Source organism: Melozone crissalis, unplaced genomic scaffold, assembly GCF_028551555.1.
Source record: "Melozone crissalis strain CALT ecotype California unplaced genomic scaffold, PUWL_Pcris_2 ptg000005l_1, whole genome shotgun sequence".
In the NCBI taxonomy this organism is placed as follows: domain Eukaryota; kingdom Metazoa; phylum Chordata; class Aves; order Passeriformes; family Passerellidae; genus Melozone; species Melozone crissalis.
Genome location: NW_026535783.1, coordinates 27,967,538 through 27,990,989, shown reverse-complemented (window position 1 = coordinate 27,990,989; position 23,452 = coordinate 27,967,538). Strand labels below are relative to the sequence as shown.

Below are 23,452 nucleotides of genomic sequence, written 5' to 3'. Positions count from 1 at the left end.
AGCTGCAAGTTGAGCTCTGGATGGGAGCCTGGGGCAAGAGGGCATGAATTGCCAACTCTTGGCACAGGGACCTGTGGCAGCAGCTAGGAAACCAGACACTGAGGCACTGCAGGAGCTGAGGACTCAGTAGGAATATGGCAGGCTTCCACACACGCAGACTGTGAGGTATAAAAGCTCAGGGTTTCCTTTGTTCAGGTCCCTCCTTGGAGGCACCAGTTTGAGCTGAGATTCTTTTGCTGCACAAGGATTACTTTCAGAATCCAGAGGTCTGAGACTCTGCTGTGGGAAATGTGGGGTGAAGCCAGTAAGGAAATCGTGTCCAGCTGTATGAGTATGTATGAGCCGCTTATCATGTCACTGGAGCCACCAATTGCTTAGTTCCAGCTCAATGACTGCCAGAGTGGTCCGTGGACAGTCAGACAGGGAAGTTTCCTTTAAAAAGCCAATAGTAATCTGATGCTTTATGTCCCAACAGTTCTCTATAAAAAGGTAGCCTCTCCTGTAGTGTGGAGCGATGAGTGGGAAAAGGAGAGCCTCACCCTGTGCTGTTTCACCCAATGCTGGGTGACCAGGGCAGAGATGAAATAAAAGATGAGGTTGCGTCCTTCACAGTGTTGTTATTTTGTTCCTGAAGACATCTTCAATACCCATGTCCTTTCCTGGCAGGGATGAACTCAGGGACATACAACAGGTTGTCAGCATGTGTGGGAGCAGCTGTTTCCCAAAATATCCCCAAACTGAAACATTCACGCTTAAGTTGCCTTGGCACTTGACTTGTCAAGATGCAATCATCCAGGGAGATTATTCAGGCTCCTCACAGGAAGGGGGAAATAAACCTACCCTGTTGCAAAGGGGAAACTAAGGGAATCACCCTCCCACAAACAAATATCTCTCAGCAGCAAGAGTCAGATGGAAGGAAATGAGGTCACCGCACAGTTTCCATACTGTTTTGAGCCCTGGCTCAGAGCACTGACTGTTTTACCAATAGAAAAGTCACAAACTGTTGTCAGGATTACAGTCATTTGGGAAGGGATTTGCCAGGTCCAGCATTTTGCTGGCTAGTGCCTGGAGAAGAAGCAGTGGGGACACCAGCCTGCCAGGAGCCAGCCTCAGTCAGATATCACAAGACTACCACTGCAAAAGAAAGCTTCCAATTCCAGTAGGAATTACACAGTGACCAGTACTACAGAATTACAGAATCACAGAATCACCAAGATTGGAAGAAATCTTCAAGATTATCTGTCCATTCATAGATTATCTGTCCATTCATCAGCCTTGAATTACCATTATCATCCCAATCCATATTCAGATGCCAGAAGCGCCACATGCACATACTACTTGAACACTTACAAAGAAAGTAGCACCAGGACCTCCCTGGGCAACACCTAATCACCTTTTCCATGAAAAAAATTCTGAACCTCCTCTGATGCAACCTAAGACCATTTCCTCTTGCCCTTTCACTGGAGACTTGGCAGAAGAGACTAACACCCTTGCTGCAACCTCTTTTCAGACAGTTGTAGAGAGCAGTAAACTCCCCCCTCAGCCTCCTCCAGCCTAAACACTCTCAGGTGTTTCAGCTACTCCTCATGAAATATGTTCCCTAGATTCTTTATCATCTTTGTTGCCCTTCTATGAACATACTCCAGCACCTCAATGTCCTTCTTAAAGTTCAGGGCCCAGAACTGGACACAGACATGAGGTGTGGGCTTACCAGTGCTGAGTATAGGGGGACAATCAGTCCTGCTCCTGCTGGCCACACTGTTCCTGATATAGGCCAGGATGCCCTTGGCCATCTTGGCCCCTTGGGCACACTGCTGGCTCATGTTCAGGACCTGGCAATTCAACATGTTGAACATCATACCATTGCCCTTGGCCCATTGATCCAGCCTGTCCAGATCCCTCTGGAGAGCCTTCCTGCCCTCCGGCAGAGCAATGCTCCCACACGCCTCAGTGTCACCTGCAAACTGACTGAGGGGGCACTCGATCACCTCATCCAGATCATCAGTAGAGATATTAAACAGGACTGGCCCCAATACTGAGTTCCGGGGGAACACCAGTAGTGACCAGCCCCCAGCAGGATTTAGCTCCATCCACCGCCATTCTCTGGGCCTAGACTTGCAGACAGTGTTTCACCCAGAGAAGAGTGCACCCATCCAAGCCATGAAAGTCAGTTTCTCTGGGAGAATGCCAGGGGAGACAATGTCAAAGGCTCTACTGAATTCCACTCAGAGAGCATGCACAGTCTTTCCCTCATCCATGAAGTGGGTCACTTTGTCATAGAAGGAGACCAGCTTGGTCAAGCAGGATGTGCCTTTCCTAAATCACATGAACCCACTTCTCAAGCTTTTCCAGATCTCTCCACATGGCATTCTATCCTTTAGGATTTTCAACAACATCATTCAGCTTGGTGCTGCCTGCAACGTTTCTGAGGATGTACTCGATTCCTTTGTCTGCCGTTAGTGAAGATATAAAATAACGCTGGTACTGGGATGGATCCCTGAGGGGCCTTATATGAGGCCAGATCTCTGCAGGTGTACCTTTCAAGGCTACAGAAACTAAACGCACAAGGGCATTTCATAGATCATCAAAATCAATCCAGCTATCATGGAAAAGCATACTGCTGAATCCTTTTCTAATTCTACAGAAGGGAAATGAGCCTTATGTCATCTTTCACCATTTGCTTAGCCCTGATCACAGTATCTAAGAACTGACAAACTGACAGTCACAAGACATTGCAGAAGCAATAGAGTAGCATGGTTCAAAGTCTACATCACAGATTAGAGTTTATTATCATAGTCTGGAATTAAATCTGATTATGAAGTCATGTATCAAAATTTGGGCTTAAAAGAAACTGCCCATTTACTTCTTACTTTCCGCTACCATCATAAAAACTGACTCTTTTCAATCAGCAAAAAGCACGCTTTCAAACATGCGGATAATTAGAACAGGAGGGTGGCCTGAGTTAATGTCTTGGACAATCACTTCAGCTTTGAGTCCCAGACTATATCAGCTTAATGTGTTTGTGAAATCGTAGCAAATAATGATCTCAATGTTTTATCTCATACAAGAAAAGTCTGGACAAGAAAGACAGGGAAAAAGACAGAATTAGAGTGTCAGTAATCTAAAATCTACAGCTAGATTTTAGAACATCTATTTAGAACATCACTTTCACAAATTCAAATGCCAATTTCAGACAACTCTGAGCTCAAAGCTGTGTGAGGAAGCACAAATTTGAACAAGGCTATCACAAAGTAAGTGAATGTCCTCTAAGCAATTACTTAGATCATCCAAGACTCCCTATCTGCTATGCTCAGCTTATTTAAACTCTACCTTCACATGTAAAGTGAGACAAAGGGATCATACAACAAAGGTTTCAATAAACTCTTTCTTGTACTTCACAAATTTTGATAACTCTTCATTCATGTAAACTACATGCAGCAATTCTAACCTTGCGCCCTTAGCCTCTACAAATAAGTTTACCCTAGTTCATAAACAAGTTTCAACACACTGCTTTTCTGCTCTATACTATACTATCTATCTGAATAGGTAGTCTATACTAAAGAAAGAAACCTTTTTCTTCTCAAAGTCCATTTAGTCATAGCAGTTTTCATGAAACAATTTAATTCAGCTGTAGCATTGTGCTCCTGAGTATCTCTTGCTTGCTGGGAATTTTCTCTTTAATGCAGGTAGTTTGACTGATATAGTTGTTTCTGACTTTCCTGTAGTTTTAAAATTTGACAGTGCTCACAGAGGTCTTAGGATGAGGGAAGAGACGAGGATCTGACTCCATGTTTCAGAAGGCTTGATTTATTATTTTATTATATATATTATATTAAAACCATACTAAAATAATAGACGAAAGGATTTCATCAGAAGGCTAGCTAAGAATAGAAAAAGAAAGAATGATAACAAAAGCTTGTGTCTTGGACAGAGAGTCCAAGCAAGCTGACTGTGATTGCCATTAATTAGAAACAACCACATGAGATCAATCACAGATCCACCTGTTGCATTCCACAGCAATGATTATCCAGCAGATAATCATTGTTTACATTTTGTTCCTGATGCCTCTCAGCTTCTCAGGAGAAAAAATCCTAAGGAGAGGATTTTTCAGAAAATATCATGGCTACATTAAAATATCTGTGAGTAGTGGTTTCATTACATTGCACTTAGACAGGCAGAATACATGAGGAGAAAAAAATATCTTTAATTAGACCACAATACTGCAGAAAAAGGAAGGTTTTGGGATCTACCCTTCCTAAGTCCTTCTTCACATTACAACAGTCATTTCAGGAGACAGAACACAACATAGACAAGAAAGAGAGAGGGGCGAGGGGTGTCAGTAAGAGGAGAAAGAGAATGGAAAGTTAAGGGGTCGAAGAGTCTCTGATAGGCTGACAGAAGAAGATAGAAACACAGGTTAGGAAGAGTGAAAAAGTGAAGAGAGAAAGACAGGCTGTGAAGGAAGAGAAAGGCAGAGAGCAGACAGAGATCCAGGCTGGAGAGAGGGCGAGACAGAAAATTAATTCACTGCAGCAAATACTTTGGTGTTCCCTTTTTATCAAGTAATATCATCTCTGTAATTTACCCACATTCCTTCACAAATGCCCGAGAGTTTATTTATTATTCTAATTATTTCTCTATCTTTCAGCAATTTTCTACAACACATTTTGTGTAAACCTATTGAAGTTCAACTTATTTTTCCATAAATATTCCTGATCAGCCTTCAAGCTCCTTTTATGGAGATTTATTTTTACTCCTATATGTAATGATCTATTTTTAGACCTCTTTCTTTTCAGAGATCAAGCATGCATATCATCTGAAATTCTCATAAACTCTATTCACTATTTCAGTCACTCAAGAAAAAACTCAAATATCCTTATTGGACTTTCAGGACTGATCAAAGAGGGCTGTGAATATCTACAGAGAATCATGATTAGGTACAGAAAATTCAAGAGCACATGCCAAAATAATGAGGTTTTCATTATCATTTCAGAGACAATTCATAAACTAGAGTGGGGGGAGGAAATGAGTTTACTTTATTATATAGATTTTACACTATAAATAGTTACTCATATCTGGAAAATACAGTTCTGGCAGGGAGAAATGACAGGCAGATATTAAAGAGCGTTAGAAGGAATATCAGCTCCCTCTATGGAGCATAGCCAATAATTCAGAGTAAATATTATGGATGAAATGTATTTTCTTTTTCTGTTTGCAAATTTCTTTGGACAGCTTATAGATAATTACAGTTAAAGTCATGTTCTGCCCATCTAGCTTAGTAATAGTGATGGATTTTTAGGTCTGAGATTTTTCTTCTTTTTCTTTTTTCCCCAGTAAACAGATATATTGAGGAATTTCATTGTGATACAGGTTTTTTTTTCAAAATATAATTTTATGATATTTTTTTAACTATTTTAGGCTGCAAAACCATATATTCGAGAAATATTTTAATCTGCCAGGGCGACTAACCAGGGTAACTAATGTCAGGAGGGACCACAGACCTTTGAGGCAAGGGTCAAGAGCTGTCTTTGTAAACAGACTTGCCAGCCTAGTGAGGGGTGCTTTAAAGCAGCTGGGGCTAGGAGGGCTAACTTGAAGGGAACAGGGGGCACAAGGGGCTGACAAAGGGGGGGACAGCACGACAGGGGAGCTCTCTGACATTTCCACTGTAAAAGCAGTATGAGTTGCAGTGTATCACAAGTGGCTTAGCACTAATGCACGAAGCATGAAGCTCTCAGGTTTTATATTGCTGAAATGGCTCCCAAGGTATTAAAAAGTCTTTTTTCCCAGCCTCGCAACCGAAGAAGAAGTTGGGGTTCCTCAGCTCTGGTTTTCAAGGTTGTTTATTTTCTCTTATCTAATACACTCTTTCTCCGACCCACTGAGGTGTGTCTGGCAGGTCGGTTCAAGGCACACTGAATGCCCTTGGGGCATTGTTATCTTTTTATACTAAAACCTACGTGTACTTTATTTACAATAATTTTCCAATACCTATCACCTATGTTAGACAGTCTGTCTCTATCCTAAACCAATCAAAAAGTGCCACCATCACAGCAGAAGATGGAAGACAAGAAAGACAGGACACACCCAGATTCCTCCATCTTGCCTCTTAAACCCCCATTCTAAAACCCCAAAATTCTACTTTTTCACCCTGTGACAAACTAACTATCATTCTATTCATACTCTTGTGGCTTGCAAATCTTCACACAAAGTTGGTAATTGTTTCCATGGTTAAAATCAAAGGCACAGGTATCTTTGACACCATGCCAAGGTCTTTGAGCCCCTTGCCAGGGTCTCAAACCATTCAGGGCAGTCAGAGGAATGTCCTGGGCTCTGACAGAAGCAAGGAGAATTAGAAGTCTGCGAACATAGCATGGTGTTAGTAATGCCAAGGTTGGGGGTTTGATCCCTGTATGGGCCTTTCACTAAAGAGTTGGGTCCCTTCCAGCTGAGAATATTCCATGATTCTGTGAAGTCAGCAAGTGTGATACTGTAGTAAGTGGCTACTATCACTTGATCAGGAAAAGCAGACAGCCTTATTTACTCAGCTCAAGAAAGCTTCACCATCAAAGATTCTTGATACCAATGGATGACTTTAACCTCCTTGATGTGTACAGCAATACAGCTGGTGGAAAAAAACCACAATATATACAAAATGTGCTGAAGGCAGCTTCTGATGCATGTGGCCAATGACCTGATGGTGAAAAAATGTCCTGTTCAACCTTAAACTTCCAAACAAGGTTAAACAGTAAATACAGTTTCTCTTGTCTTACGCTGGCTGTTGACACAGTCTCCCTCGACATTCTGAAGGAGATTAAACTCTGGTCAAAGAGCTGGCCCAGAGGGTTGTGGACAAAGGCTATCTGGATGCTGATCACCAGTCATGTATCCCGTGGGGGTGTAAAATTGTGGGTCAATACTGTTCAATAACTTCATTACTGCTCTGGACAATTAGGTAGACTGCACCTGCATGAGTACAGAAAAGTATGAAAAGCAGCTAATAAAATAAAAGCAGCTAATACCTCAGGTGGCTTTGCTGCCATTCAGAAGGACATAGAAAAACCAGAGAAACTGGAGAGCAAAAACCTCATGAAGCTCAACAGAGGGAAATGTGAGGCTCTGCATCAGACAGAGCAACCCTGAGCACCTGAGGAGGTGGAAGGAGGTGATTCTTCCAGCCCTACTTAGCACTGGCGATGCCACACCTGGAGTATTATATCCTTTTCTGGGCTACACAGTACGAGACAGGCATCATGGACATACCATAAAGAGTCCAAAAAAAGTCCACTAAGGCAATTTAGGAACTGGGTCACGTGTCATGTGAGGGAAGTCTGAACAAGCTGGGACTGTTCAGCCTGGAGAAGAGAAGGTTTGAGGATCTTATCAATGTGAATAAATACCTCATGAGAGGACTAGAGATGACAGAGCAAAGCTCTATTCAGTGATGCAGATAGGACAAAAGACAATGGACACAATTTAAAACACATTACATTCTACTGCACACAAGAGCATAATTTTTAGCTGTGAGGTGGCTCAACCACTGGGACAGGCTGTCCAGAAATGTTTGGAATCTCAGGCCTGGAAGCTCTTCAAAATCTCACTGGACACAGTCCTGGAAAACCTCCTACAACTGACATTGCTCAGGTAGAGGTGTTGGAGTGGAAGTTATGCGTGACAGCATAACAGTTCCTTGAACAGTTGTAGACTAGAGAAAGTGCACAGAATCTGCCAGCTTAGACTGTAATTTTGTAGAAAGGTGTCCTCCTGCTAGGACATAACAATTTTCTCAAAGTGAAAAGGAAAAGGGACAAAATCTACTGATGATCAGAGAGTTTGCAATTTGTGGTTAAATACTCGCCTGCTAATGCCAGGATAAGTTGGTCTGTATACAACATAGTGTCCTCCCCAGGGTTTGCCCAGATGTTCTGGGCAGCTCTGTGGTACATTGCTACAAATTGCCACATTTATTTTGCTTCCTGATGGGGTACTGTGTACAGCTGGGTTAGAGGAGTCACTTCCTTTGCACACACCCTGATACTCAGATCTGACCTTTCATCTTCCAGAGATGTTCTGTTCTCATATAGCCTACAGAAGGCTCTTGATTCCACAGTTCCCCGGTGACCAAAGAAATTTGTTTCTGACAGTTTTTCTTCAATAGCTGAGAGAGGTCACAAGGAACTGAAAGAGTTTGTTTGCAGAGCTTGTGAGGTAAATACATCCTATATGTAATGTACCTGCGAATGCACCAAGGGTATGAAGGCAGGCAGATGAAGGTGGAGTTCACCTGGAAAGTGTTTTCCGAATTTACTTAATGGCCACCGGGTGTCACTGCTACTCCGCCAAAGATGATTGCCTGCGCAGTGACCAGAATCGGTAATTCCAGTCTGGAAATTCAGCTGTGCTCATGTTGTCACAGTCAAAGACAACAAGAAACAGGCAGTTCAGGGACTCCTGCACCTGCTGAAAGCAAATTCTGCAGCATATCGGCATGCAAAACAGTCCCCACACAGTGACAAGGCCAGAAACATTTATTAGAAAAGCATCCACTTTTAATAATATTTTTACTATCAGATTAAAATAACATGCCTCTGGACAGCCAATAGAATAAATGATTCAAGTATCAGACCATATCTTTCAAAACAAGAAATTTTTTATAGCTTATTGCAAACTACTGTGGTTCTACAATACTGTGGTATTTTAGAAACTTTGTTGCATCTTTTCCCCGGCTCAGTGGAATAAGCTTCTTTTGTTTAACCAAGCAGTCTTTGCTCTTCTATTACTAAGTCTCTTTTGTTTTCCCACCCTATGTATCCCCCTTTTATTATTTATTAATGGTTGTAAAGCCATTACCGTGTGTATAAGTTAGCCTTACTGGCTTTAATTTTTGATTGATAAGCCATTGAATATAAGGAAAGATACATGGCAAACACAACATGATCACCAAAAGAGATACAGGTCCCATTATTGCTATGGCAACTACACGTTTAACCTAAAGTCCAAAATTGAAACTTCCCAGCCAAGAAAATAAGCCAAAAGGATCGATCCCATCCCTGGTTTTTCTGCCGTTATCCAGACAATTCCATCAATTTCTGGATATTTTTTGAATGGATTCAGAATGGTCACTCAGGTTCATACAGCACATTCCCTCAAAGTCTTCACATCTGTGTCCCTGGGCTAACAACAATAAGCATTGCTGCTCTGTTTTCCAGTGTTTCATGGCATACAGACTCAACATCTGTTAACAATCCTGTTAAAGCATTACTAGTAGTTTTACTCTCCTTTGCAAGCCAATAACAAGGCATGCCACAACTACCAACAGAAGCAACTAAAGAGCTAAAAAATCTTTTTGTTGGATTCCAGAATTGGTCTCATAGAACAATCAGGGCTAAATGACTCAGCATCACATTTATTTCACCTATGTCGTAGTGTCCAATTGGTTAGAGTTTCGAGACTGAGGTAAAACATGGTTAAATGACTGAAAGAGGGACATGGACCTCCCACTGCTTTCCCTGGAATGCCTTTCCATGCTCTGTCAACACATAATAGGAAAATGCTATCTGGCAGACTTATTGCATTGATTTTTGTGGTGACATGTGAGGGAGCAGTAAGACTACACCAGGCTGAGGCATTATGGTAAATGCCAGTGCCACTTATATTGACTCCTGGGTTCTCTGTGTTTGTACTGTTAGCATAATCGACATAAAAACTTAAAGGAGCTTTTAGAGAGCCTAGTACAACCAACTCTTGAGGCTGCAGGGAGAGAGCAGGGAAGTTACTGGCTTTTCTCATGCCTCCATCAGTATTGCCCATATACCATCCCACAGACTGGTCAGCATTAGACTGCCATGATCCCAAATATCACGATGATCTACGCTTACCTGGAGTTGTACAATCATGTGGAACTGTTTGATTGTATAATTTGTTCAATTTGTCCTCCAACATGATGCTAAAGCATCATAGGAAAAACTTTTTTCACTTGCTGTTCTGTTATCAAATCTGGCAATATTTAAGAAATTTAAAACAAATGTTGCTTTGTCCAATTGTTCCTGAGGTGTTATACCAAGGGGATTCCCCCCTTTTTTCTTTAAGAAGCATATTCTTTAAAAGGGCATGTGTTCATTCCACAACAGCTTGACCTGTTGAGGATGAGTTATACCAGTTAAGTGATGTATACACCAGCAAGGAAAAACAGTTTTCATTGGTTGTGAAACATATGCTGCACCACTATCAGCTTTCACTACTTTAAGGACTTTTAAAGTAGCAATAGTTTGCAACATATGCCAATGACATCTCTTGCCTTTTTCTCTTTATGAGTGGAGGCAACAAAAATTTGGAATATGTGTCAACTGATACATGCACATATTTTAAGGTTCTAAAAGACGAAATGTGTGTAACATCCATCTGTCAAATTTCATTGGCACCTAATTTTTTTTTTGTTTGTACTTTTTGTAGTAGGTAATGGTGTTAAGCTAAACAATCAGGGCAGCAATGAACAATTTGTTTAACTTGAAAAAAAGTAAGATTAAATAGTTTACTTAAAGTTTTTGCATTCTGGTGATAAAAGTCATGTGATAACTTTTCTTGAGTAATTTGATTCACAACTTTTGCCATCATCATCAGAACATCAGCTGCATTGCCTTTCACCAGAGATCCAGGCAATGATGAGAGAGAGCTGAGACGCATAGCATAAAAACAGTGAGATCTGCATCAAACAAAATCAAAGTAGACAACAATATAAAAACATTTATGTTGTGTACTTCTTTTAGAAAGGAATGTTCTATTTGGTTTAAAATATCAACTACATACAAGGAATTTGATACTAAGTGGAAGGGCTCATTTTTGAACAATCTAAAGGCCTCCACAGTAGTTGCTAATTTGACCAGCTGTGTTGATCCTGGCTGAAAAATCACAGAGTTTTCCCAATTCCCTGACAAATCTTTCCAGGCAATAACTGCTTTCTGAGTTTTCTCAGAGCCATTGATGAAAACTGTCTTTACATCAGACAGGGGCTGTGACAATGTTAAAAAATGTGGCAGTAAAGAAAGATCTTTTAAAGATTGCAAAGGTTTATTTTTAGTTAAAGAATTAACAATGTTTCCCAAGAATTCTGTCAGGGCCATCTGTAAAGATAATGACTCTTGGAACATATCCTGGAAAACGTTTGCAGGCAAAGGAATGTGAATGTGAAAAGGATCTTCCCTACATAGGGTCTAGCATCATTTTCATCCTGTGGAAATAAGTCTAACAATCATGTCAAGCAATGTAGTTACTGTTGTTGAAAATGTGTGAGGTAAAATACCCACTCTATTATCCACAACTGTTGTGTATACAACACTGTGCTGTTACTGTTGGAATTCAGCTGGGATAAGAAAAAGTCTGAGTGGTAACTGTGCTTCTGGATACAAAAGAGGTCTGAACTGCATTCAGAGTTGCAATGCTTCATGGGCTTCTGCATCCAGCTTGTGAGGAGAGAAGATATTAAATCTGTGCCTCCCTTAAGTAAATTAAACAAGGGTGACAATTCCTCAGTGGAGATACCAAGGGTAGGTCTGAGACAATTAATAGTTCCCAATAATTTTTGCAAATTGTTTAGTGTTTTAATAGAGATCCACAGCACAATGGGCTGAGGAACAATTTTCAATTCAAATAATAGAAACCCTAGGGGCTTCCGTGGACAGTTCAAACCTTGTCTGCTGCAATACAAAGACCAAATTTATCAAGAGCAAAACACAAAGGGGCAAAACAATTCTGCAGTACTATAGAGTGATCTGCTGCTAGCAGTATATCATCCATACCATGACACAGGAAAACATTTGACAAGTGCTGTCACGCCAGTTGTAAAGCACTCGCTACCACAAACTGATATATTTTACGACTGTTTTTCATTCCTTGTGTAACACAATGCAGTGGTACCTTTGCATCAGTTCACTGTTGTTCAAGGATGGTAATGAAAAAGCAAACGAGGTGCAGCATCAGGGTGTAATGCAACTGTGAGAAAACAATCTTTTAAGGCAATGATTAATAATTCCCATGTTTCAGGGATCATTGCTGGATTAGGAATTCCAGTGCCCATTAGGGCTATAAGTGCACTGACAGCCATATCTTGTAAGAGTCTTCATTTGCCTGTCTTTTTAGGAATCACAAATATTGGGGTGTTCCACAGGCTTGTAGAAGGAATTATATTTGCCATATCAAATCATACCATATCAAACCAATTTTTGTGCTTGTTGCAGTGGTTCCCCTCTGAGGGGCCACTGATCCACCCACAGAGGAGTGTTCATGTTCCATGTGAGTTTAAGTCTCAGCTGCACATCAGAGGTTCCTTTTAAAAATCTGTTGTCAGTGGCAGTCCCCATTGTGGTAACAGGTCTCTTGCCCACAGTGTGGAGTAGCAGAAAGTCCATGTGGTTTGAGCTGTGCTTGTTTCCCTTCTGGCCCATATACCATGAGTTCCTTAGCTGACTGCTGTGGCATCTGCTGACCTCCGATGCCTGTGACGATCGATCGCTGATGGCGTTGACAAGGGCCAGGTCGTGGCCATTCACATTCCCTGACGATGGCTTTGTCAGCTCTGGTATCTATTAGTCCCATAGAAGGCTTGCCACCTACAACACAGGTTAGAAAAGGTTGTTGCACTGAAATAAGTTTAGACCAGTAAACATGAGGAGTGCCTGTGCTCCCAAATCCTCCAGTACCCCTGTCAGCATTGATAGATGGTATTGATTCTGGATCTGCCAATACAGGAAGTGGGATGAGTTGAGCAATGCATGATCTTAATGGAATAGTACAAGGTGGGTTAGGAGTCGAAGCCATGATTTTTATTTCACCCTTAGAATCAGAGTTGATGATTCCTGGTAAAATAGAAAGTCCACTTTTTGATGATGATGATCTCCCAAGTAACAATGCATGACATTTAAAAGGAAGGGGTCCATTTAAACCTGTAGGTATAAGGTTATAAGTGAACCAATGTGTCATTTATTGTGGTTTTGGTGGAAACTACCAAGTCCAAGCCAGCAACTGCCTGGGGTTCCCCTGATATAGCTTGAGCTGTGGGGAGTAGCTGTGGCTGCATCTTTTTTTGTTGAGGGGTGCAGGTTCCCAAGCCCCTCTTCGAGTTTCCCTGCTTTGGCAGAGGTCATCCATCTTGGTCAAATTTAGAACAGCATTGACTGTAGCAGCGATAGCTTTTTTTGCATCTGGGGCATGGCCTGCAAGGTTTTTTTATTCCTTTGCTCATTCTTGGGGCACTGCTTTCTCACATGACCTTCCTCTTCACAGTCAAAGCATTTAATTGTTGCCCAAGCCACTTGTAGCTGTTGAGCCAAGGCAGCTGCCAACAAATCTGCTCTGTATTGTTCTGCACCAATATGTGCACAGGTTTTGACAAAGTCAGTTATAGTAATATCAGGTTTGTTTCTGATTGGATCAATTGCCTTTTGACAGCCAGTATTAGCATTTTCCTAGACTAAGGATTTCAATAAAGCTTCTGCTGTAGCTGGTAATTCAACTCGCCTGTTCACAGCTGTTTGCAAATATTCAATAAAGGTGATGTAAGCCTCTCAGAGTCCTTGCCTTATGGTGAAAAAGCCAGGCTCAGTCTTATTAGCATCCAGCACTCTTCTCAGAGACTTCATAACCCGCCCCCTCACTTGGTTAAATGTTTATGGGGGCATTCTTAATTGATCCCCTATAGATGCCTGAGGTTCCATCCCTGCCAGATGATCCCTTGTTATTTCAGCACTCTAAGTGTTCAGATTTGCCAGTGCCTGTTCTTGACATACATCTTGGTATTCAGACCACACACAATTGAATACTATCTCAGTGTGATAACCAATTTAAATAAAGCTTTCCAATCAGCTGGTAACATTATACAGCTTTCTGCAACAGATTCTATAAGTCCCATCGTATGGGAAGATTGTAGACCTTTTTCACTCATAGAGTTTTTTAACTCCTTAGCCGTATCATAAGAAATTTGTTCATGACAAGATGGTTGTTGTGATAAATTACAGGCATAGAAGCGAGAAGTTCAACACCCCCTTGATTGATCCACCTGTTTTCAGCAAGTATCTAAAAAGTGTTTTGGCTCAGAGGACAGCAAAGCTTCATTATCAGTCACATAGGGCAGAGGCTTTAATTGCTGTTTTAGCAGCTTTGTGTTGCTAGATGGTACTGCAGCCACAGCTTTCGTTGGCTGTGGTTTTACAGTAGGCTGTAAATTACAGTCTTTTAAATTTATGGGATCACCCTCTGGTTCCTCCTCATTAATTCCCTCCTTCATTTGCAAAACTACCGGATCATGACGAGATAGTGGCAGTGTTGATTCAGAAGAAGAATCTGCCAACAGATCTGCTGTGGGCAGATCAATTTCATCCAAGTCATTAAAAGACTGTAGTGCAAAATAAACAATTTGCCATGTAATAAATTTATCAGGATTAACCTCATGGTTCTCTGATTGATGAGTCTTGATGAGTCTTTAAAGAATCACCCACTCCCAGTTTTCAAGGTTATATAATTCCTTTACTTCATACTACAGACAGTTGGCCTTCACCCACATAAGGAGTTGCATAAGCTTTCTTTCCTGAATTCTATAACCCTGCTTCCTTGTGATACATAATAAACAGGTTTTATGAAGGGTTTCTAATTTACTTTTATTGTTCCTCATCCTATATATATATATATATAGAGAGAGAGAGAGAGAGAGAGAGAGAGAAGAGAGAGAGAGAGAGAGAGAGTTTGGAGTTTCGTTTATTTGCTTACTTATTTGTTTGTGATCTTTTGTTTATCTATAAAATTTAGTTTTTTCCCCAGTGGCTCACAAGGCTGACCTGCAATTGCTCCTTAGCCCACAACAAGAAGGATGTCCTCAACAATTCTCAAAATCCACCCTTTGGTTCAGTTGGGAATAGTCTCAGAGAATTTGGGTCCCTGTTAAGCAGGTGCCATTTTGCAGCACATCAGCACACAAAGAACGGTCCCCAGACAGTGATAAGGCCAGAAATATTTATTATAAAGCATATACTTTTTGTAATATTTTTACCATCAGATTAAAATAACATACCTCTAGACAGCCAATAGAATAAATTATTCAAGCATCAGACCACCTCTTTCAGAAGTGCTTTGTTATAGCTTACTGCAAATTACTGAGGTTCTATCAGTTATATTTTAGAAACTTTGTTACATCTTTTCCCCAGCTTCTTTTATTTAATCAAGCAGTCTTTGTTCTTCTTTTACTAATCCTCCTTTGTTTCCTCGCCCTACAAGATAAAAGGGCTGTGACAGCTTGATGAGAAGTGAAGGTGAATTGGAAAGGAATAAGCCCTTCCAAGGAAAGACACCTCCTTATGAAGTAGGAATGGGCTAGAGGGATTCCCAGAGAGCACTGGATTTCAAGGTGGGGTAAATGTTAACCCTAGTTTAGAGAATGGGGTGTCAAGCAGGTCATCAGCAGATAAGCTGGAAAGCCAGACACGCAGTTTAGGAGACTGCAGCCTTGCTGTCAGCGTTGCTCAGTGCTGTGTGTGCACTTGCACCTCCCAGCACAGCACAGGCTGCACAGTTTCTCACCCAGACAGGCTGCCACCATGCCCTTGCTCAGGCTGGCCTCTTCCTCACAGGGACACAGACTGCATCTCCTCAAGCCCAGATCTAGCCACTGCACCAGCCTGTCTAGCCCAAGGAGTAAAAGTCCAACTTGCTGCCCACAGTCCTGGCATTTCAAGGGACTCTTGCTGAAGGCCTCACAAGGTGCATCTGACACTGTCAATCCACCATTCCTTGCCCATGACCTACCATCTCCTTTCAATATATACTTCTTTAACTGCCCTCCTTACATATGATAACAAGGGTTCCCAGAATCGTTCCATATTCTTGGGAATTAATGGGTTGCAACAGTCTAGAGATGCCCATCACTCAGACGAGAGCGACACGGACAAATTAATGCAGGCCACCAACATTGCAATCATAATTTTTATTTGTACCAAGAAGATCTCAAAATAGCAATCAGTTAGAGTGATGGCAGAATGGTGAGATGGTGAGATGGTGAGATTCACCTCTGTGGTGAATGACCACAAGCCTGAACACAAACTGGTTTTGGATTCTGTTACGTGAGAAGCTAAAGGTGGCTGGCACTGGCATGCAGATGCTCTTTTCCTGACAATAGTTTAGTTCCACAGTTTGTAAACCTTATTTTGTAGACCAAAAACCATGGGAGATCAGAGGTGACTACAGTACTAAATAACAAAACATAAGGAGGCAGAAGAACCCAAAATATAAGACTGACATTCTTGATGGAATACATGGATCCCAATTGTCACCTAATAGGAGCCAGCCTAGATTCAGCTTCACAAGTTTGGTTCAGCTCAGCCTTTCACTCCAGAGTTTTATTCACCTACAGCTTCTGTCAGCATATACTTGCCTTGTATAACAGAAGTACCTTGCTAAAACCTAGAGCTTTGACAAGTACTTCCATTAGAAATAGAAGGGATGTGGGGAGGAAGGTAACTCAATTTCCAAAGGAGACACAAAGAATATATGCAATAAGAAATGGGAGTGTTAACCAAAATGACTCACATCAGCCAGCTCTTAAACCATATCTCTCTCTTTCTTCTTGCTTCAGGTCCCCTACCCCTATACACCTCCCAAGACAGGACACCATGCACAGTTCCACCTTTCCCACAGACTGGGTGTGGGTCAGAATGTGTCCCTGTCTAGGGTGGATGACACTTTTGTTCCAGATTTCTGACTCCATCAGGGAGTCTGGCTGTCAGAAGGGTGGTGACCAGAACTGCCTTGAAGCCCAGTCTAGCCATTATGTGGTTTGTTAAAAGCCATGGTCCAAGTAATGTTCAGGGCAGCTCTTCAGGATAATGGGAGGATGAAGGTCTCTTGTCCAGACTCTCTCTTTCATCCACCTTTTCTACAAGAGCAGGAAACCCAAGGAAGGGGGATGGTTCTGAACTGGCCTGAGCTGTTTGGTTTCTGTACCCACTTTGTCTTGGCACACTGTTTTGTTGCACTTCCCCAGAGCTCATGAAAGCTGAACCTGCCTGCTTCTCTTGGCTGCAGAAATAAGGATTTCTTGCTCTTTCTGATTGCAAGCCAAATGAGACATCCCCAGACTCAGTGTGTCAAGGGAGGATTCTAACTCACAGGAACTGAGTCTTACTTTTCCTTCACTGTCTGAAGTGCTTTACACCTCTCCCAGTGTCCCACAAGCTGCTCTGTCCCACCCTGGCGTCTCTTCTCTACAATTTAAAAGTTAATCTACTGGCATTTCCTTAGGCTCCCCACCCCAGCTCTCTAATCCTGGTGTTGTTTAATGTTCTCAAATAGCTAACATTTGAAGGGAACAGAAACACCCTTCCCCACCTCAGAACTAAGATACACACACACAGTCCCCTAAAACAACAACATTCATCTGTCTGCAACTGGTTTCACGCATAGTGTGAATTTTTAAGAAAATCTCGAGTCCAGTTTGGAGAACAATTCTGCTTTCTCAAAAAAAAAAAAAAAATTTAAAAAGTAAATAAAACAGACAAGATTTGACACAGCTGACAGTGAAGAGAATGTTTCTGAGACATCAGAATTAAGTGGGCTGAATGTCCTCTTTGAGCACTCGTCAATATTTTTTGAAAGGCTGAGGTGGGAGGAACTACAAGTTGTCAGCTGGGCAGGAAGTCAGCTTTCCCAAAACAAATTGAAAGTTTCAACTTTATCGAAACCAAAAAATATCTTGACTCATATCAACAAACCGAAAAGGACAAAAACAGATTTGCAAACTGTTCCATTTTGCTAGAATTACCCCTCAAAATATTTTAAGTTCAATTTATGCACACCTAAACAACCTTCCTAAAGCAAGGAGCAAAGAAATCTCTGAAAATGCTCCCTCTTCCTCTAGTTTACAAAGCAGAGGTTTGCTGACAGCAAATCCCCAGAAGTCCAGCACTTCTCAGATTGAAAACACAGCAAACTGATGAACCCCTCAACTTTCAAGGTCCTTGGCCCTGAACAAGCTCCTTCTATCCCCCACCTGTCCCCATGGCATGGGTTTGTTTATGTGTCCATGATGAGCACATAATGCGGCGCAAATGAGCACCACTCCCTCTAAACCCCACCCCAGCATCAGAAAACCAAAGCAGCATTCAGGCACTTATGCAATTTCCCCATGCTTGCTAAATTGAAGTGGGCTTGGATCCCCTCTGACCACCACAACCCCAATGCCTTTCACCCACAGAGAAACATTTTGTGGGCAGTAACCCCCATCTCTGGTGGCACCAGCAGGGTTAAAAAAGACTGACAGTGGGTTCAGAGAGTGGCACAGTAAGAAACTCTCTTGTTGGAAGCATCACTGTTTTTTCCTTTCTCCTTATGTAGGAATATTCAATGGTATGCAGGCTTCCACAGGTCTGCTTCCCTACGGTCACTCTCTTATTTTCATTAGATAAGGAGGGGTTGATGGCACCGATAAAGCCCAATATTTACACTAGGCTCTCATAGACCAGTTGAGCCAGTTTAATTACAATGACAGCACAGCGCATGTGATACTGCCATACTCTCTGCACACACCTCATGCTTTTATCTTTGTTAAGGCATGCACAAATTACTTGAGGCATATTCTGCCTCAATTTCATGCCACCTCTGGCCTAAAAAAACCACCCCCAAATTTCAGTCACATTTCTCCAGCAAATCTATAATAGCAAACAGAGTTATCCGCTGAGTAGGAGAAATAAACTGCAGGAAGCAAAGAAGGAATAAAGTATCACTGAAAATAAGACAAAGAAATATAAAATTGTTACCTAATTTTTAACAAATCTTCCTTTTTAAATACCAGTATTTCATTACACCAGTTTATAAAAAAGTTTAGGCAACAAAGGAGAACAGATGCTTTGAAAGAATCCCACTACTCCGTGCAAAAAGAGGAATAAGATAAAATCCAATGGAAGTTCAAGGATTTCATTCTCTCGGGACCCCTCAAAAGTAGGTGGTACCTACTGAGTAGGTTGAAATTGTCATGTGACAAGATAACTGTCCATCAAAAGGTGAAATGAGTCTTGTCTGTTTTTTCACTGGTCCATCCGGATAAAAAACAAATATGTCCTGCCTACAAAGCTTTGCTTTTCTCTGGGCCTGTTCTAGACAACCAAATAGTTTTTCATGCAACTTCTGCCTTGATTAGACATATGAGAAATATGATGCTTTTCTTGGAAAAAAGGAGGAAAAGAAATGCTTTTTGGCCCACACACCACCAACTCAGTTTGTGTATCTGAAAATTATTTATGCCTAAGGAGGTGTGGGCTATCAGCCACCATTCCCTGCTAGTCACCAAAGGACACCAACAGCAGGTTCCCAATAAATCCCCTTCACAGCCTGAAGTCCGATGCCCATGCTGCGATAATATCTCTGCTGGAGTTAATTTGATCTTCAACCTTTGGACTTCTGTAATCACTTGAAGAAGCCTGCAAGTTCATCACTGCCATCATTGTCTAGCCTGCCTGCTTTCAGCTGAACAAGATAACCAATGACAGCCTCATTTTCTACATGAGTCGGAAATATTATGCTGTGTGCTACTGCATGATATTGTGAATGGATTTTGGCCAAAAAAAAAAAAAAAAGGGAAATATTCATTGCTGTGGACACAGCATAGAAAGAAGGGAAGAAAGAAAAATCAAGCCTTGCTTGAGTGCTTCTTTCCTTACTCAAAGGACTTAGCCTTTCAGGGCTTAAAAATTAAATTCTGTCGTAAGTATATCTTGCAACATGAGACAGTAGTTGCAATCTTGCTGTTTTTCTAAATTATTCTAAGTGCTGTATAATGAAGCGTTCCACTGGAACTTCTTTTCTAGGAAAGTACATGGATTTTCAGGAATACTCTGCTATACTGACTCAGAGCTACAACAAAAAGAAAACCTTGGGAAATGCTTGACATTTCATATTTCATGTTTATATATCCATCTCAAATTGAGATAAAAGACATCTTTTAGAAACCCAATTTATGTTTTTAGTTTCTATCAATTCTAAGCACTTTTCTACAACACTTACCCACTTACTCTTACTTCTTCAATTGAACTTGGTTAAATAAAACTGAGTCACATGAAAAAACACAGCTTTTAGGATCAATTTTTATATATTTGGGGCTTTTTTCAACTAAACTGTATTGAATTTAGTGGATCATTTTACTTCCCTTAAAACTTTATTTCCCAGAGGGTATTACTCCAATGAAAATGTTCCATGAAGCTCTGCTCTGTGGTCTATCAGTAGAAAAAAAGGCCACCAACAAAGGTATCTCATTTCCTACCTAAGGAACATGGTGACATTTTGCTGGAAACCTAGGCCACCAAACATACCAATTTGATTTACGACATAATGGATTTCTTAAGGTGCATGTAATTACAATGGCTTCGGACCCAATCTTGGTTATTCATTGTTATAGCATCCAGTAGAACAATGACAGATTTCTGTTACAAGCTTTCGAAAAAATATACTGCAGCACTGGAGACATGAAAAAATCTCATTTATGTTTCACTGGACTTGTCTGCAAATTTCTCACACACATGTTGCAAAGCATTTTGGAGGAAATCCTACTTATCTTCTTGGAAACGGCCTGTTCCCACTCCCTGTAAGCTGAGTTTAGAATGAATGAGGTTGTCACTGAAGAATGTGGTAGGAATGGAAGACTGAAGTAAATACCAAAGAGCCTAATCCTTCTTCTATAACACCACAAGTCTCTGCCTACCGTCCCTACTATGTCTGCAACAACATCGTACCCGGGGGATGATAACGGAGGAATTGCAGGAATGAGACTCAAATTAGAGGAATGGATTCCTCTCTCACCCTGGGTGAAAATGAGTGAGAGAAAGCCAACACTATTCTCCAATTCCACTGCAGATTAATAACAAGGTCAATTCAGCTTTCTCTTCAGTGATGGGACTGTGTCAGGGTTTGGTTGGCTTTTACCACAGCCAAACAGGAATGTCCGCCCCATGCATAAAAAGGAGTGCTCCGTGCAGAGTTGCTCAATTTGTGATTTATCCAACCAATATCTGAGGCACATTGCCTTCTGAGCAGATAACTCAGGCCATGCCAGGAGACTGATGTGGAGCCCCAAATGCAGTTGTTACAGTTTGAAGACAGAGGATTCAATTAACTATACTGGCAAGTACTGTGGTTTTGCTTTAAGTCCCAGATAGTGCAGTAACATTATCAGACTTCCTCCTTATTAATAAAAAAATTATGATTCTGGTCTTCAGAGTGGCAGAGAAAATCTTGAAAAATAGGGGCATACAAGAGACTCAAACACAAAAAAAAAGACAGTAAGAAGGCAAAATACATTGATTAATCGTTTTAAGTAAATATCAGTAGCTTTTCAATATTAAAAAACTGAAAATTCTTTTCAAAGCAAAGAATTTAGCACTACTTCACAAAATAATTGATGCTTTCTGAACTCTTGGAGATTAGAGAGACACAGATTTGCCCAATTTCTTTAGTAGGAACTGAAAGTTAACTTATACCAGGAAACTCTGTAAGCTGACTCTCAGTTTATAAATAAGGGTTTCTAGGCCAAATTTTGCAATACCCTTTGAACAGAACATGATAATAAAGCACTGTTTAAATGCCCTTTTCAGAGTGAAAAGTTTTCCCTCTTCCAAATGACAGACTCCAACAGACCCATTCACAAACTCTGAGCAATACAGTATTTTGTGGCACATGCTCTCTGGGTCAATACCGGTAGGGGATGTTTTTGGAGTATCTGACACACAAACCAAAACACTAAAGGATCATAAGCTATACAGAAACTCTTGAGTTAACATACCCCAGGCCTGTCAGAAGGTAAAAAAACTCTCAAGATAAGATTGCTATTTAGGCTTGAAGAAATGGGAATTTGGGAGAATGATTATTGACATAGTGCCCCAGGTTACAAAGGTGCGCTGTTTAGCCAGCACTTGCAGGACTGACTTCTGAGACTGTTGCAAGACTGTGCATCTCCTGCAGAACTTCCACTGCAGGAGCAAGAAGCACTTCTTGAAGGAATACCAAAGTGCTTGCTGCACTTTTTAGATATGGCAATAACAGTGGAGCTCCTTTGTGCCTTTGGCACTGCCTCCTTCATCATGCTACTCATTCCTTCAATCCACCAGACCATTCCCCCTCTGGAGCAATCGCAATGAATCAAGCCAACCTGGTCCACCTAAAAATAAAAAGCCCAGTGTTGTACACATCTATTTTCCCTCAACAATTCCTGGTTGCTAAATGTGAAATTGTAACAGTGCTTAGTCAGGATTTGCCTACAGGAAGAGGAAAGGAAGTCCCATGGGTGTATCCTTGCCCTGTAATAACGTATAATTTTTCCAAACAGTCTCAACCACTGGAATGTTCTCTGACCTCCCACTGTCTCACTTGATAGCTTAGTGTCTTGGACAGAAAATCATATGAAATAACTGCATAGGTTTGGTTGGGTTGATTACACATGATTCTTTTCATTGTTGAGAGACAGCTTTTTATATCACATCACCATCCCTGAATTTATAGAGACTAGAACACAGTTCAACAAGACACACTTAGATTTGCCATGTCAGGCAGGATTTTAGCAGCTGTTCCCAGAAGGACCTTGTGAATGTTTTCCTTAAGCCCCATCTGAAAAGTCAAATGAAACAAAAATATCTTTTTTCTGAGAAAGGAAATAAAATAGTGTGTTCAAATGCAAATCCATATGGTCTGCAAGAAAGAAGTTTTTGTTTTTCTTCCAAGATGTTATAAAAAAAAAACCCACTTTCAGCACTCATTGCTTTAGTTCAGCTGAATATTTAACTAACAAAAACGGAGAGCCATACTGTGCTTTTGACTGTGCTTTGTCCCAGAAGAAAACTCTTAATGGGAATTGGCTGCTCAGCAAGACAGAAAATTTTATTTGGTCTGTGAGGTGTCAGTCAACATAAAATGGAAACATTTATCAGTTTGGCTGGTATATCTAAATAAAAATCTCTGTTGAGTTTTGAGGATGAGTAGTCATTTCACTATGAAATACTCCATTTCTAGTGAAGTCCACGAATCCCAGGCCAACTGTGGTGGGCTGTATACAAGTCTGCAAGCTAGAAATAAATTTCTTGCTCTGGAATCAGGATTCCAACCTGCTAATTCCCAGAAATACTATGGGAATCTCAAGAACCTGTAGTGACTACAGTGAGAATACAAGTTTCAAAAGACAGTCTGAATAAAAAAAATCTCATTAATTGGCAAACCACCCATACAGGAATAGAAGAAATAGATGAAAGAGCAAATACATGCACTGGAGCTTTAGTGATACAGCCTCAGCCAGCTCTGAGTAATACCTTACCAAGATGTGACTCAGCCAATGTGGCAAACAAGAAACATTCAACATTTCTGCCTTTAGACAGGACATGCCAACCCGAATGTTCCGCAGGCAGAGCCAGCCTGCTGATGCATATGACCCTTATCT

The 23,452-nt window shown here is 41.1% G+C and overlaps 1 protein-coding gene across 1 annotated transcript in view; it reads right to left on the bottom strand.

Annotated features, from left to right (window-relative positions):
- Positions 1-17,382: 17,382 nt before the first annotated feature.
- The window catches only part of SHB (SH2 domain containing adaptor protein B), a 333,076-nt gene continuing 327,006 nt past the window's right edge, over positions 17,383-23,452 (bottom strand). The window contains exon 7 of the mRNA XM_054283663.1: positions 17,383-17,397. The gene's annotated coding sequence lies outside the window, so the exon portion shown is untranslated. The remainder of the gene's footprint in view (positions 17,398-23,452) is intronic.